Genomic DNA, 13,311 nt, shown 5'->3' on the forward strand with positions numbered 1-13,311 from the left:
TCAGCGTGGAAGGGCTGATCAGGAACAGAGCATAGAGATCTCTGAGGGAAAGGGACCCCTTGAAGGAGCCCGTACGTGAAAGAACATGGCTTGAAGAAGTTTGGGGATGACTGATCTACAAGCATTCTGCTTGTGCTGTGTTGCAATAAAGGAAATGGTCAGCTCTCATTTCACAGGGGTGGGCCTTGGTGTCCCTTCGGACTGAGCTAACCCTTGGTTTTCGGACTTGCAGTCCGGTACTTCTTGTGCACCGGCAGTACTTGGAACAATCTTGGCCTTGCTGCCATATCTGTACGGATCTGCAGGGGAGGTGTCCCCAGTGGCTCCTGGGTGGGCTCCCTGATGGACTTCTAGAAGCAGTTAGTAGGCTTAGTAGGATCCCTGTCCCTCTGCTGCCCCCCGAGAGCCCAGACCTCTGTTCTCCCAGCCTCTCCCAGTCGCGCAGCTCACCTCAGCATTCTGGGTGGAGGGAGACAGAAGCGGGTCTCTCCACACAGCTCAGGAAGCCAGGCGTTCACTCAGATAGTTCTTCACTCCCCCCCACCCCACCGGGAGAAGTTGCCAGCCAGCTGGCACGGTCTCTCTTGTCACTGAGCTGTGCCACTTTGGAAGAGGAGCAATGTGGGTAAAAGAAAATTGTTCCTCTTACCATTTTCATGTGTCCAGTCCTGATTTTTTTTCTTGAATGATGTGCTGGAGCTTCTCTGCTGAACTCCTAGACTTCCCCAAAGCATTCTCATCCGTGGGCAGCTGTCAAAATCGGAGTTCCTCCCAAAGAAGACAGCAGAAGACTACTTCACCATGTTGCTGACATCGCTGCAAAGAATACAGATTAATTCTGGGAAGATTAATCTATCTTTATTCATTTGTACCTTGCAGAGAATTATTTTATTTATACTTTCTGACTATGTAAAATCTAAGCAATTGAAGGCATTTTCATTGGACGCAAATATTAAATTGATGGATATCAACGAGGGGTATCATTCATAGGATGCATAAATTCAGTCTTTTGAGGATTGGCCTAACCCAGGATGACAATGTGGAACTGAGCTTCTGTGCTGTTTCTGGAGGAAATTCCAAAAGTGGGGGCCCAAAGAACATTTTTGAAAAGAGACAGCACTACTTGAATTAAATACATGACCTCTTAAAGAATCTGCTTTGAAGTTCAGTCCTTTTTGGCTTTTCTCAAAAAAGACTTGGGAGGTACAGTCTAGCTGTGTGACCAGGAAGCCATTTAACAAGTCTGTTTTCTTTTTTCTTTTCTTTTCTTTTCTCTTTTCCTTCCTTCCTTCCTTCCTTCTTCCTTCCTTCCTCTTTCCTTCTCTTTTTGATTTCATTTATTTATTTATTTGAGAGAGAATGGGGGGAAAGAGCAGAGGGAGAGGGACAAGCAGACTCTGTGCTGAGTGCAGAGCCCGATGTGGGGCTCCATCTCACGACTCTGAAATCATGCCCTGAGCTGAAATCAAGAGTCAGACACTTACTTGTCTGAGCCACCAAGGCACCGCTAACAAGTCTGTTTTCAAAACTGAGTTTCAGGGGCACCTGGATGACTCAGTGGGTTAAAGCCTCTGCCTTCAACTCAGGTCATGATTTCAGGGTCCTGGGATCGAGCCCCGCATCGGGCTCTGGGCTCAGCAAGAAGCCTGCTTCCTCCTCTCTCTCTCTCTCTGCCTGCCTCTCTGCCTACTCGTGATCTCTGTCTGTCAAATAAATAAATAAAATCTTTAAAAAAAATAAAAGGAAAACTGAGTTTTATTTTTTTCATTCGTCGAACGCTTGTAACGAGGCTGCTGGTGCTTACTGGTATCCAGCTACACAGCTAGCCTGCACCTCCCAAGTCCCCACTGTGTAGAGGTGGTCATGTAACTAGTCTTGGCCAGTAGAATGTGGTCCCTAATCTCTCCTTGGATTCTCTAAGAGCCCTTCTCCCTTGTCTGTTGGTTGGATGCAGAGAATCTTCTGAGTAGTCTAGGGCTCCAGAAGATGGAAGGATCCACGTAAGTGAAGCCTGAGTCGCTGAATGACCATGTGGAGCAGAGCTCTTTGCCCCACACCCGCCATCTTGGATTGTGACTTGTCCTTGGTAAGCCAGTTAGATTTGCCTATTGCATGTTATGGCCCTGAGCCTCTCCTGACTAATGTACATCATACCTCTGAGAATCTGGTAAAGTTCCTGGGACTTTCTAGGTGACAGGTATCTCGTGTCTAAACCCTGAATATCCAGAGCACTAGATACAGCTACTGTTTTCGAATTTATTTAAGATTAGTGTTGTGCTTTTGTAGCCCCCAGGGCTAAGCACTCCTCTTGATCCAGTTTCTGTTTCATTATCAGTGTCATTAAGTCTAACCACCTCTGCAGGAGATTTCTGTGAGGACAGTTAGCTGTGTCGCTGATAAGAAGCTTTGACTGTTCTGTGCTCCCCGCTTTAGTTTGCCACCCGCCTTCAACAGCTCTGTCAACAGGCCTTAGAGCCTCACTGCCTCTCTGCAAAGTGCCAGAATCTTTCCCACATTGTCTTGAATGTGTGCTTTGAAGATTGTCAGCTGTCAGCACCCAGGAGAGCCTGACCCACGGGGCTAGAACTTTCGATAACACAAATAGCCACTGAGTTCTCAGAGAACGAGAAATCTATTTTAATGTCAGCCTCAAGTTCCCTGTTTATGTCTTCAGGGAGAGATATGCACAAATTCATTCTGTTTGTGTTGTGGAATGAGCCAGAGTGCTAGTAATCTGACCAAAGTGAAGTGGCCAAATTCATGTGTATTAGGTTCAAAAACTCTCAGTAGGGATAGTAAGTGAGTACATTTCTCCGGTTGCTCAGACTCACCAAATGTGTATTTTTATGGTTCAGCTACGTAGATTCACCGGCTTAGCAGTAACATAAGGTGCGTGGAGGTCTGGATAATGTCTGTACATCTCCTGGAGGGGTTCTGAAGCAAAGACCATGTCTGTTAGATAACCCTATGTCAATGGGGAATGGGACTCTGGCAGTTACGGTGAATAAAAATGTGTTCTAATATTATCCCAATACTCTAGTCTTTTGCTTCTAACAAAAAATGTTTATGGTTGTATAAAAGAGTAGCCCGTGGGTTTGTATTCTGGCTGAGAAGAAATGTGTGAGAACCACTCATCTACTAGCCCTGGAATTTTTGAGATTTAACATTCAAATACCTTCGAAGGTAAACTCATCTGAATTGCTTGTTGCATTCTCACAACTATATCCCTTTTATATGGACAACTGAATGACAGAGGTCAGGGCCTGAAGTCATCTAAGAGATGTTACAGTTTAATCTCCTTAAGGGACAGTCACATGCTTAATACTGCATAGAACTGGGAATAACGTGTGTTCTGAGTAAAACATTTTAAGAGACCTCCAAAGGAAGAGATATTGTGGATATTCACAAATATAGGCAAAATCATGCCTCTGAGGGATTACCTGGGTGGTTCAGCTGGTTAAGGGTCTGCTTTCTGCTCAGGTCATGATCCCAGGGTCCTGGGATCGAGCCCTGCATCATGCTCCCTGCTCAGTGGGGAGCCTGCTTCCCTCTCTCTCTCCACCCCCTACCTCATGCTTGCGTGCACGTGCACATGCAAATGTACGTGCATGTACTTTCTCTCAAATAAATAAAATCTTTTAAAAAATCATGTCTCTGAGGATTAAATTGATGCTAGGAGAAACATAATGCATATAAAGGATCTTTAGAGGCTATCAAGTGTTACATTAAATGATGGTGATCATTGCTTCTTTTACTACAAATGCTTATTGTGCATCTAGGATACATTGGCCACGGTACTTAGTTATTTAGATGCATCAGCAAACAATTCAAATTCTATGCCATATATGTTTGAGTGTTGGACAAACAATATAGAATAGATTTCTAATATAAGGTCAGGAGATGACTGGTGACTGATGATGCTTCGACAGAAAATAAAGCAAGGTAAATGTATAGAGAATTACAGGTACTGATATTTTGCATCAGATGGTCTCTATGGAGGTGACATTGACGGGGATCCTGAGAGATATGAAGAGGGTAAAGATAAGAAGTTGGTGGTGTTCGACCTCCAGATGTTATTTATAGCCACGGACTTGGATGAGATTATCTAGAAAGGGAATGTTGAGAGAAAACTAGATAAGAGAAGAAGGACACTCTGTGTGTGTGTGTGTGTGTATACACACATGTTCCTATAGATTAGTAAGAGAAAGACATATAACCAGTAGAAAAATGATCAGGTGAAATAAATAGACATTTCTCATTAGAGGAAGCCTGAATGAGCAATAAACATATGAAAAGATGTTCAACTTCATCAGTAATTTAGACAAATGTAAATTTTAATCTGCAAAAGATCCCATTTTATACCCACCAGACTGGCATAAATCTAAAAATCTGACAATGCCAACTATTGACGAGTATATCACGGGCAATATCACTTACTGCTCGGGGGTGTATAAATTGGTAAACTGCTGTGGGGCAATTTAGGGGCAACTGGGTGTTTCCTAATAGACTTGCAGATGCACATACCCATTCATCTCCACTGCCACCCTCTAAAGTCATGCTAGGTCTAGTCTGTCTCTGCAATAATGGAATCTAACTGTACTGAGCACAGATCCAAACTACACAACGGACACTGCATAAAGTCACCTGATAAAGGGAGTGACCTCTCTGTGGGTCGGACCTAGACGAGCCACCTCATCTAGGTCTAGAGGCAATGTACCAGCCTCTAAGTCTAGGACTCAGTTTTGGGGGCACTGGTACTTCCTTCCACAGGGGATGTGAGGTTCGAATAGGAGATGATATAGAATCTGGAAGTTGAAAGAAGCAAATGAGGTCTGGACAAGGAGAAGCTGGTGGCAGCAGAAGAGTCCAAGGAAATGCAGTCAAAGGAAATGCTGCTGAAAACAGCAGTTACAGGGGACAGAGAACAGAGAATATTCTGGAAAGGAGGGTGTTGCACATCCAAGGAGAACACACAGTCTGCTAGTGGCATTGAGTGTCTGAAAGTACATACTGGTTGCCTCAATCTTTCATTTTTTTTTTAAAGTTTATTTGTATTGATTTATTTAGGTAATCTCTACACCCAACATGGGGCTCGAACTCAGGACCCAGAGACCAAGAGTCATGTGCTCTTCCAACCGAGCCAGCCAGGTGCCCCTGAGTCTTTTATTTTTAATATCTAACCCACTGTGCTTAAATCTAGATCCGAAGTAAGTAGCTCCTTCCCTTATGTCAAGAAGCACTACCTTAAAGAAACCATTCTACATTTTCCAAACCACTTTTGGGGGCACTAGAACTATTTGCTGGCTTCATGGTATTTCAAAAGGATTGTTTTATGAAGCTAATTCTTGCAACTGTATCTTTTATCACTGCTGCTGCTTTCAATTCATCTGACTGGAATCTGCTGCGGTGTCCTCCAATGAAACAAGGTCAGTCCGTGTGAAAATTTTTGTTCTAAACATTTCAAAGGGTCTATTCTTGCTTTGTCTGTGGGGGGATTGAAGTGTGGGGACCTGTGGGCTGGGTTTCATTTCTTTTCTTTATTTTTTTTTCCTTTTTCCTGTCATAGGTCAGAAACTGTAGTATTTTTTGCCTCTGAGCCAAAGAGAAAAAAGAAAAATGTGACATGACTTTGGCCCCACCTGTCCAATGAGTGGCAGGTCACTTCTGGGTCCCAAAGTCTATCTGGAGGGGCACCTGGGTGGCTCAGTGGGTTAAGCCAAAGTCTATCTGGTCATGTTCCTTTAAAGTGTCCTCTAGTCATGACTTTTTTTTTTTTCTTTGAGATAGACGGGAGATAACTGTGGGTAGGGGTGATGGTGGTAACAATGTTCTCAGGGCAGAGAAGTGTCTGGGGGCAGGATTCCCAACAGAAAACCTGGGCTGGACACCTTTGCAGTAGAGGTGGCTTTCAGAGGAGCAGAAGCACTCTTATGTGAATTCAGGTTAATTGCTGCTAAAATTATAATGGGTTTTCTTTCTCTCTCTCTCCCTCTCTCTTTGGGTACTCTTTATTGTCACAAGAAAAAAAACCTAGGAAATGCTACAAAAATACATTCTGTCAAAAAAGGAAGTCCTTTGCGCTTGTCCTCAGCAAGCCCTATGGTGGTGAGGTTTCTCTGTCAGCAGACTCAGACCTACCCAGTTTCTGAGCCAATATTTATGAAGGCAAGAGCATATCAGTCTCTTTCCTCACTTCCAACACCATCACTACCAGGTTGCGTTAAGAATTTGTTGGCCTTTGAAAGGCCTGGTACCTCCCGGGTGGAGTGCGGGCTCTGTTACGGGCTGAATTGTGTTCCCTCGAAATTTTCGTGTTGAAGCTGTAACCTCCATCCAGCGGCTCAGAATGTTACTATATTTGAAGATAGGTCTCTCAGAGATGTAATTAAGGCTGAATAAGGTCATTCTGGTGGGCCCTAATCCCACCTTAATGGGATGATTGGTGTCCTCGTAAGAACAGGAGATTAAGACACGGGAACTCACCGGGAAGACCATGTGAAGATACAGGGAGCAAACAGTCATCCACAAAGCAAGGAGGGAGAGGTCCCTGAGGAAACCAATCCTGCTGACCCCTGGATCTAGGACTTCCAGCCTCCAGAACTGTGAAGACATAAATTTTTGTTGTTTCACACCACCCGGTACTTTGTTAGGGCAGTCCTAACAACAACAACAAAAAAATGCAAGCCCCACACATTCATTCTCGGTAGATACCAACTCTTCCTTCCTCCTCATTCAACAAGCCACTATGAATGGACTTCTGCCAGGATCACTCTCTGTCCTGAAGCCCTCCCTTAAACTGGGGGTGGGCAAGCTTCTCCTGCTGAGTGCCAGATAGTAACTATGTTAGACCTGAAGTGCCAAGAGGCAAGCAAGAGAGAGTATTATGTAGTTGCTAATATAAATTTAAAACATAACACCTCTGCCTGTGGACCAGTGTTCCTAGCGGCATTATTCACAGCAGCCAAAAGGTGAAAACAACCCCCGTGTTCCCCAATAAGACAAACGGATAAACAAAGTGTGGTATATCCATACAACGGAATATTATGCAGCCTTTAGAGGAAGGAAAGTCTGACACGTGCTACAACATGGATAAATCTTGAAATAATATTTTAGGACTGTCACACGGCACTGCTAACGGACTTAATGCCACTGAACTGCACACACGAACACTGTCAAAATGGTAAATTTCATGTTAGGTGTCATTTGCTACCACAACCACCACAACAAAAAGGCTATTCCCCTGCCCCAAATGTAACCCATTTAAAAATATTAAATACACGGCTGGAGCTGGGGCACGGGTGGGGAGGAGGGGAGATGGACTGGCGCATAGACCCGAGCGTTCCTACTCCTGCCCTAAACTTCTGAGTTAGTGTCCTGCCTCCATCCTCTCTTTCCTAACAGTGAGCGAGAGGTGCACTGTAAACAGATCACCTGTAACTGGCAACGCTCTGGATGGTTCCCCTACACCAGGTGCTCTGGGTCTTTGTTTTGCGTTTCTCCGTCATCCTGTGCAGCTGGATGTTTGCAGACGTGTTTGTTGGCTTTGGAGTCTTGTCCATTGAGGCTATGGATGGAGATGTTTAAAGGCTTTGCTTGGGGAATGCGTCCTCCATGAGGACACAGACAAATTTAAAAATACGATTCTGGTTTTATTATAACAGGACCACACTTGAAACTTGAAATAAGAAAACAAAGCCGAGCACATTGCTTATAGAACGGCGAAGTGCTATGCTGGCTAGACTCAGTCTCTCCGTGCGGAGCACATGTTGACTTACATAGGGTTCTTGGGAACGTGAACTCTGGGTTCAGAGTCTTTCCAAGGCAAGAGGGGGTTGCCATCATCTGGAGAAGTGTGGTTGCTGGCTGAGTTTTTATCGATCGGTTGGGAATCAGTTATGTTTATTAAAGTGAGCCAATTTCTCACTGGCTTGTTTTCATAAGATAGGGGTTGAACTAATTGGTTAACTTGTAAAAGCAGGTTCACTGGGACAAGATGTCATTGATCAATTGAATGGATATAAAACAGGTTCTAGTGGTTACTTGTTATCATGGCTACAGAACCATCAGGTTTTCCCTAAATTGGTGGGAACTTTTCGATTTTCATGTTTAATCTGTGTAGCTATCTCTCCAGCCATTAAAACTCTTTGTTAATCTCCATGACAAAGACTGCCAATTGCCTACCTAATATCTATTCTCTCTTCCTTACTAATAGAGCCCTGTTTTTGTTTTTTGTCTTTTTTTAAGATTTTTATTTATTTATTTGACAGAGAGAGGTCACAAGTAGGCAGAGAGAGAGGAAGGGAAGCAGGCCCCCTGCTGAGCAGAGAGCCCGATGCGGGACTCGATCCCAGGACCCTGAGATCATGACCTGAGCCGAAGGCAGCGGCTTAACCCACTGAGCCACCCAGGCGCCCTGTTTTTTGGTTTTTTAAAAATATTTTATTTATTTGTTTATTTAGGGAAAGAGAGAGAGAGAGAGAGCATGCACACATGGGGCAAGGGCAGAGGGAGAAGCAGATTCCTCCCCACTGAGCAGGGAGCCCCATCCCAGACTTGATCTGTGGACCCTGGGATCCTGATCTGAGCCCAAGGCAGACTCTTAACTGCTGAGCTACCAGGGGCAGGAGTACTGTTTTTGTGAAGGGTAGCCCTGTTCCCAGTTCACCATGTGACACAGTCCTAACCAATGAGATGTGGGCAGAATTACCGGGTCCTGGTTTTGGGAAAACTACTTCAAAGCTGAGCAGGCGGTAGGCATGCCCCTTTTCTCCTTCCTCCCTGGAAGATCAAATGTCCCGGGTGGCGGGTCAGAAGCCATGGATCCGTGGCAACTATAGAAATCCCCTAATGACGGCAGATCAGAAAGAGAGAAAGAGAATACGGTGAAGCTATTGTATCAGTGCCGGACCTGTGGTTGCTAGGATACAAAATACAAAATTAAAACCAAAACCAAAACCAAAACCTCTGTTTGGCTTACCTACTGTGAGTTGAGTTTTCTGTTCTGTGTAGCCAAGCTGATTCCCAATCTGTAAGCCTGCCCCTGTGGGGTTTTGTTTTGTTTTGTTTTGTTATCTCTTCCCTCATAATCCTATCAGCGGCACCCAGGCATCCTAGTTGCCCAGCAGAGTTCTCGACCCCCATGCGACACGCCATCAATATATATTTTTGTTGAGTGTGTCATTCCCAAATGAGGATTTTTTTTGTGCCTTGTAATATAAGACAATAAGTATAAAAGACAGTAAGTATAAAATGTCATCTACAAAGTATTCTTGCCAGAAATATTTAACCTGAATCCAACCATGGAGAAACTATTAGACAAAAGCGGAGACCATCTACAACAACTCACCAGGACTCTCCCAAAAAGTTCCGTGAGACACAACAATCATCTATCAGGTGGGAGGAAGGATTATTTTAGGTCAAAAGAGACTAAACATACAGAGCCACCAAATGCAATGTGTGAATCCTGGATCAAACAACAAATGGTATCGGTGTCGCCCACTGGACCAGGACTTCTTGGCCCGAAATCCCGAAGACACCCCCAAGGGCTTGTGTGTAGTGGAAAAGGCGCTTCTCCAAGGGTAGATCCCCCACTCACAACCCCACACATGCCACTCAGATCAAGACACTGGGAGAGTTGTCGACTTTGGAAACCACTTTGTATAGCTGGGATCTAGAAATCCAGGAGTTTCTTCATGGTTGCAAAGATCAACACAACCAAAGAGACTTAGGGAAACCCTAACATCAGAGAGGCTCCTGCAGGAAGGGATGAAACATTGTAACCAACACATGACAACTGCCCCACCCAAGGCTGCTTTTTGGGGGTGAGTGCCTGAGGCCAGGGCTACCGGGCTACCCCTGGCCATACACAGCCAGTGTGGTGCCAGGGCTGAGAGGAGGGACTACAAAATGCCTTCTTGCCCAGTGGGGAGGGACACCGGGGTGCTCCTACCTGAGTGCTGTGTTGGGGAAACACCGTTAGACCAGGGCCCACTAGGGGGCGGTAGAGTACAGTGGTTGTGGTGCAGGCTCTGCCTGGGCAGCGGGATCAGTCCTGGCTTCGCCACTTAACAGTTGGTGACCTGAGGCGAGTCACAACCTCTCAGAGCTTTGGTTTCCTCATCCATCCGGAATATGGAGATGAGAACACTGTCTACAACGGAAGTTTGTTCTGGTTAGTACACATGACTGGCATACTGTAAATACTCAGTATTAGCTACTAGGGGCTGCCTGCCTGCCTCTGTTGGTGGAGTGTGCAGCTCCTGATCTTGGGGTTGTGAGTTCGAGCCCCAGTTGGGTGCAGAGATTCCTGCAAAACAAAATCTTAGAAAAAAATTCTAAGAAAAAAAAAGACAATTTGGGTTAAAAATATATGTATTAGCTTGTAGTATCAGCCACTGGGACAAGGGGAGAGGCCCGCTTCTGTGCTTACACATCCGGGGGTATGTGTGCAGCAGAGCAAAGCAGGACACACACTCATTGGAACTTATGAAGCAAGGCCTGGAAAAAGCCGCTCACGAAGCTGAGTTGAGGAATGAATCACCAACTAGAGACATGTGACCCACCAGGCCAGGGGCTACCCACCCATTCCCTCCAGCTGTAACCTTGTTTTTGGTCCTGTTTTAAAAATATTTTTTTTCATTGTGGTAAAATGCATATAATACAAAATTCACCATCTTAATCATTTCTCAGTGTACAGTTATGGCATCAGGTACTTTCATACTGTTGAGCAAGCCTCCCCCACCAGCACCTAGAGATCGCTCTTCATCTTGCAAAACTGAAACTCAGTATCCATTCAACATGAACTCCCCATTTCCCCTCCCCACCGTGCCCTGCCAACCACATTCTATTCTCTGTCTTTATAAAAGTGACTACTCTAGGTGCCCCCAAAGAAGCAGAAGCATACAGTCTTTCTCTTTTTAAGACTGGCTTCTGTAATGCCCTCCTCGTGGTTCATTCACGTTGTAGCACGTGTCAGAATTTGCTTCATTTTTATGGCTGAATTATAATAACCCCTCACATGTATACACCACATTTTGTTTTTCCATTTGTTGGGTCGATGGGGGGAACCCTTTGGTTCCTTTTCAACCAGATGGTCCATCAAGACTTTCTGGAAGGGATTAAGCAACCACGGGAATTAGCGGTTGACCCTGGAAATGAGAAGAAATCTCCAATATGGCGGAGGAGTAGGAGAACAAGAAATGATTTGCCAATGAGGGAGGAAAAAATTTCAGCCAGTGTACAGACCTGCAAGTGTATTTAGTCCCTAAATGTCACTCACACGGTTGAGAGGTGGCCCATGACCTTCATCGTCTCTCCATCCCAAACCTATGCTTCTCTACTTAGCTTCGTGGTGCTAGGCTGAGAGCTGGCAAACCGTGCATTGGGCTCTACCAGTTTGGGTGCTGCAGGAAGGCTACAAGCCTGGAGGAAGAACAAGGGCCCTGGGACCTCCCTTTTGCTTGTGATTCCTCTGAGCAATACCCCCCAGCAATGCCTCTCCCCCCAGGAGAGGCAGGGCCTTCCTGCAGTAGGAGCCGAACCCTGCGTCCAGGTGGTCCCGCACTTGCAGATCTGCAACATCTCGCTCTTGACCTTCACCGACCGGCCAGCACCCGCTCCCCTGATGACGGGGTTCCAGTCCCAGGGGAACACTCTTCTAAGTCGTAATATTTTAACGATTCCAGACATTTCCCTTTGTTTGCCTATCCCAAGAGCTGGTAGCGGTCTCCTCTGTGGTGTCTTGGGTTGTCCTGGAGTAGATTAACAATTCTTTATGTTTAATTCTCTCTTTTCAAGTTATTACTGTAGGAATAGTTATTACTGTAGTTTTAGTCTTCTGGCTTGATTCTAATTGATGCAGCCCCAACCGCTATTTCAAAACTTTAATGCCTTCCAGCCTCTGTGCTTCCAGGCCCCTCCCCCTAGTAAGGATGACCTGGCCTCCTGTTTCACTCAGAAAATTAAAGCTGTGCCTGGGTGGCTCATTCAGTTAAGAGTCTGACTTTGGCTCAGGTCATGACCTCGGGGTCCTGGGATCTAGTCCTGCATCTGGCTCCTTGCTCAGCAGGGAGTCTGCTTCTCCCTCTCCCTCTGCTTGTGCACTCTCTCTGTCTCTCTAAAACAAACAAATCATTCTTTTAGAAGAAATAAAATTAAAGTCATTTAGGTGACCTCAAACATGTCTCCCCCAACACCAGCCAATCTATAAAAATTTCTAGAGCCAACTGCCTTTTCTCAGTCTCAGAGGATAAGGCATTTCTTTCTGTTCTTCCATGGGTGTTTTTGAGCCCAACCCCTCCAACGTCTCCTGTTCTGCTCTATCCCTTGTACTTTCTCTCAGTTTTTCTCTCAATTCTTAATACATTCTTTTCTCTAGAAAAGCCGTCTGGGAAGCTAAGGATGAGTCAAAGGGTTGGCAGGAACCCTTTTCCTCTTTTGTTAACCACATCTTTATTTCCCCCATAGAATGTCCACCCAAGTCTGATTCACAGACAAGCTCTGCATTCCCAGCATCCAGCACAGTGCCTGGCCGGGAGGAGGCAGGGAACAATAGCCTATGTTTGCTGAATGGGTCAGTAGACAGTTGCTGAAGGGATCAATGAATGGGTGGGATTCTGTGGTTAGCAGAGCTCACAGCACACCCTCAAGTCAGGTTTCTCGGTGTGCAGTCCTTGGACCACCAGCACCAGAATCACTTGGGACCTTTTTGAAAATGCTGACTCAAGCGTGAGTGGGTGGCTCAGTCGGTTAAGCATCTGCTTTCAGCTCATGATCCTGGGGTCCTGGGATCAAGTCCTGCTTTGGGCTTCCTGCTCAGCGGGCAGTCTGCTTCTCTCTCTAACTTCCCCTCTACTTGTGATCTCTCTCTCTTTCATGCTGTCTCTCAAATAAATGAATAGATAAAATCTTTTTTTAAAAAAGAAAAAAAAGAAAGAAAATGCCGACTTAAAACCCGCATCGATTGGGGTATGTCAGTGCAAAACAGGAGCTAACTGAAAGAGCTCTCAGAGGCCAAGCTTGAAATAACTCGAGCAACAAAACGAATGAAGGGATAACCCAAATTATAAAATTTATAATTTACAAAATAAATTTCCATGAGTCTATACTGAAATAAATAAATGGTTGAATAAATAATGGGGGAGGAGAGACAAATCTCCTGTACAGAAGAATTCCAAATAATTTATATACATACCACAGCCTCAAAGAAGTGGAACATAACTGCCGGCCCAAGGGTGGGCTGCCCGTAGTGACTTCCTTCCAGACAGGACGGTAGGAAAGGGGTAGCAGGTAATTTTCCAGTGGAGAAACCTG

At 45.2% G+C, this 13,311-nt stretch overlaps 1 long non-coding RNA gene across 5 annotated transcripts in view; it reads right to left on the reverse strand.

The window, feature by feature from the left end:
- Window positions 1-13,311, reverse strand: part of LOC132002888 (uncharacterized) — a 47,108-nt gene that overhangs the window by 30,772 nt on the left and 3,025 nt on the right. For 4 of the 5 annotated variants that reach the window (XR_009400061.1, XR_009400062.1, XR_009400060.1 and 1 more), the window contains exons 2-6: window positions 9,950-10,150; window positions 8,978-9,206; window positions 8,708-8,844; window positions 6,484-6,600; window positions 650-816 (exon numbers count right to left, since the gene is read on the reverse strand). This is a non-coding gene — a long non-coding RNA (uncharacterized LOC132002888). The remainder of the gene's footprint in view (window positions 1-649; window positions 817-6,483; window positions 6,601-8,707; window positions 8,845-8,977; window positions 9,207-9,949; window positions 10,151-13,311) is intronic. The other variant, XR_009400064.1, reaches the window with a different exon arrangement.

This window comes from Mustela nigripes, chromosome 15 (genome assembly GCF_022355385.1).
Source record: "Mustela nigripes isolate SB6536 chromosome 15, MUSNIG.SB6536, whole genome shotgun sequence".
Lineage (NCBI taxonomy): Eukaryota > Metazoa > Chordata > Mammalia > Carnivora > Mustelidae > Mustela > Mustela nigripes.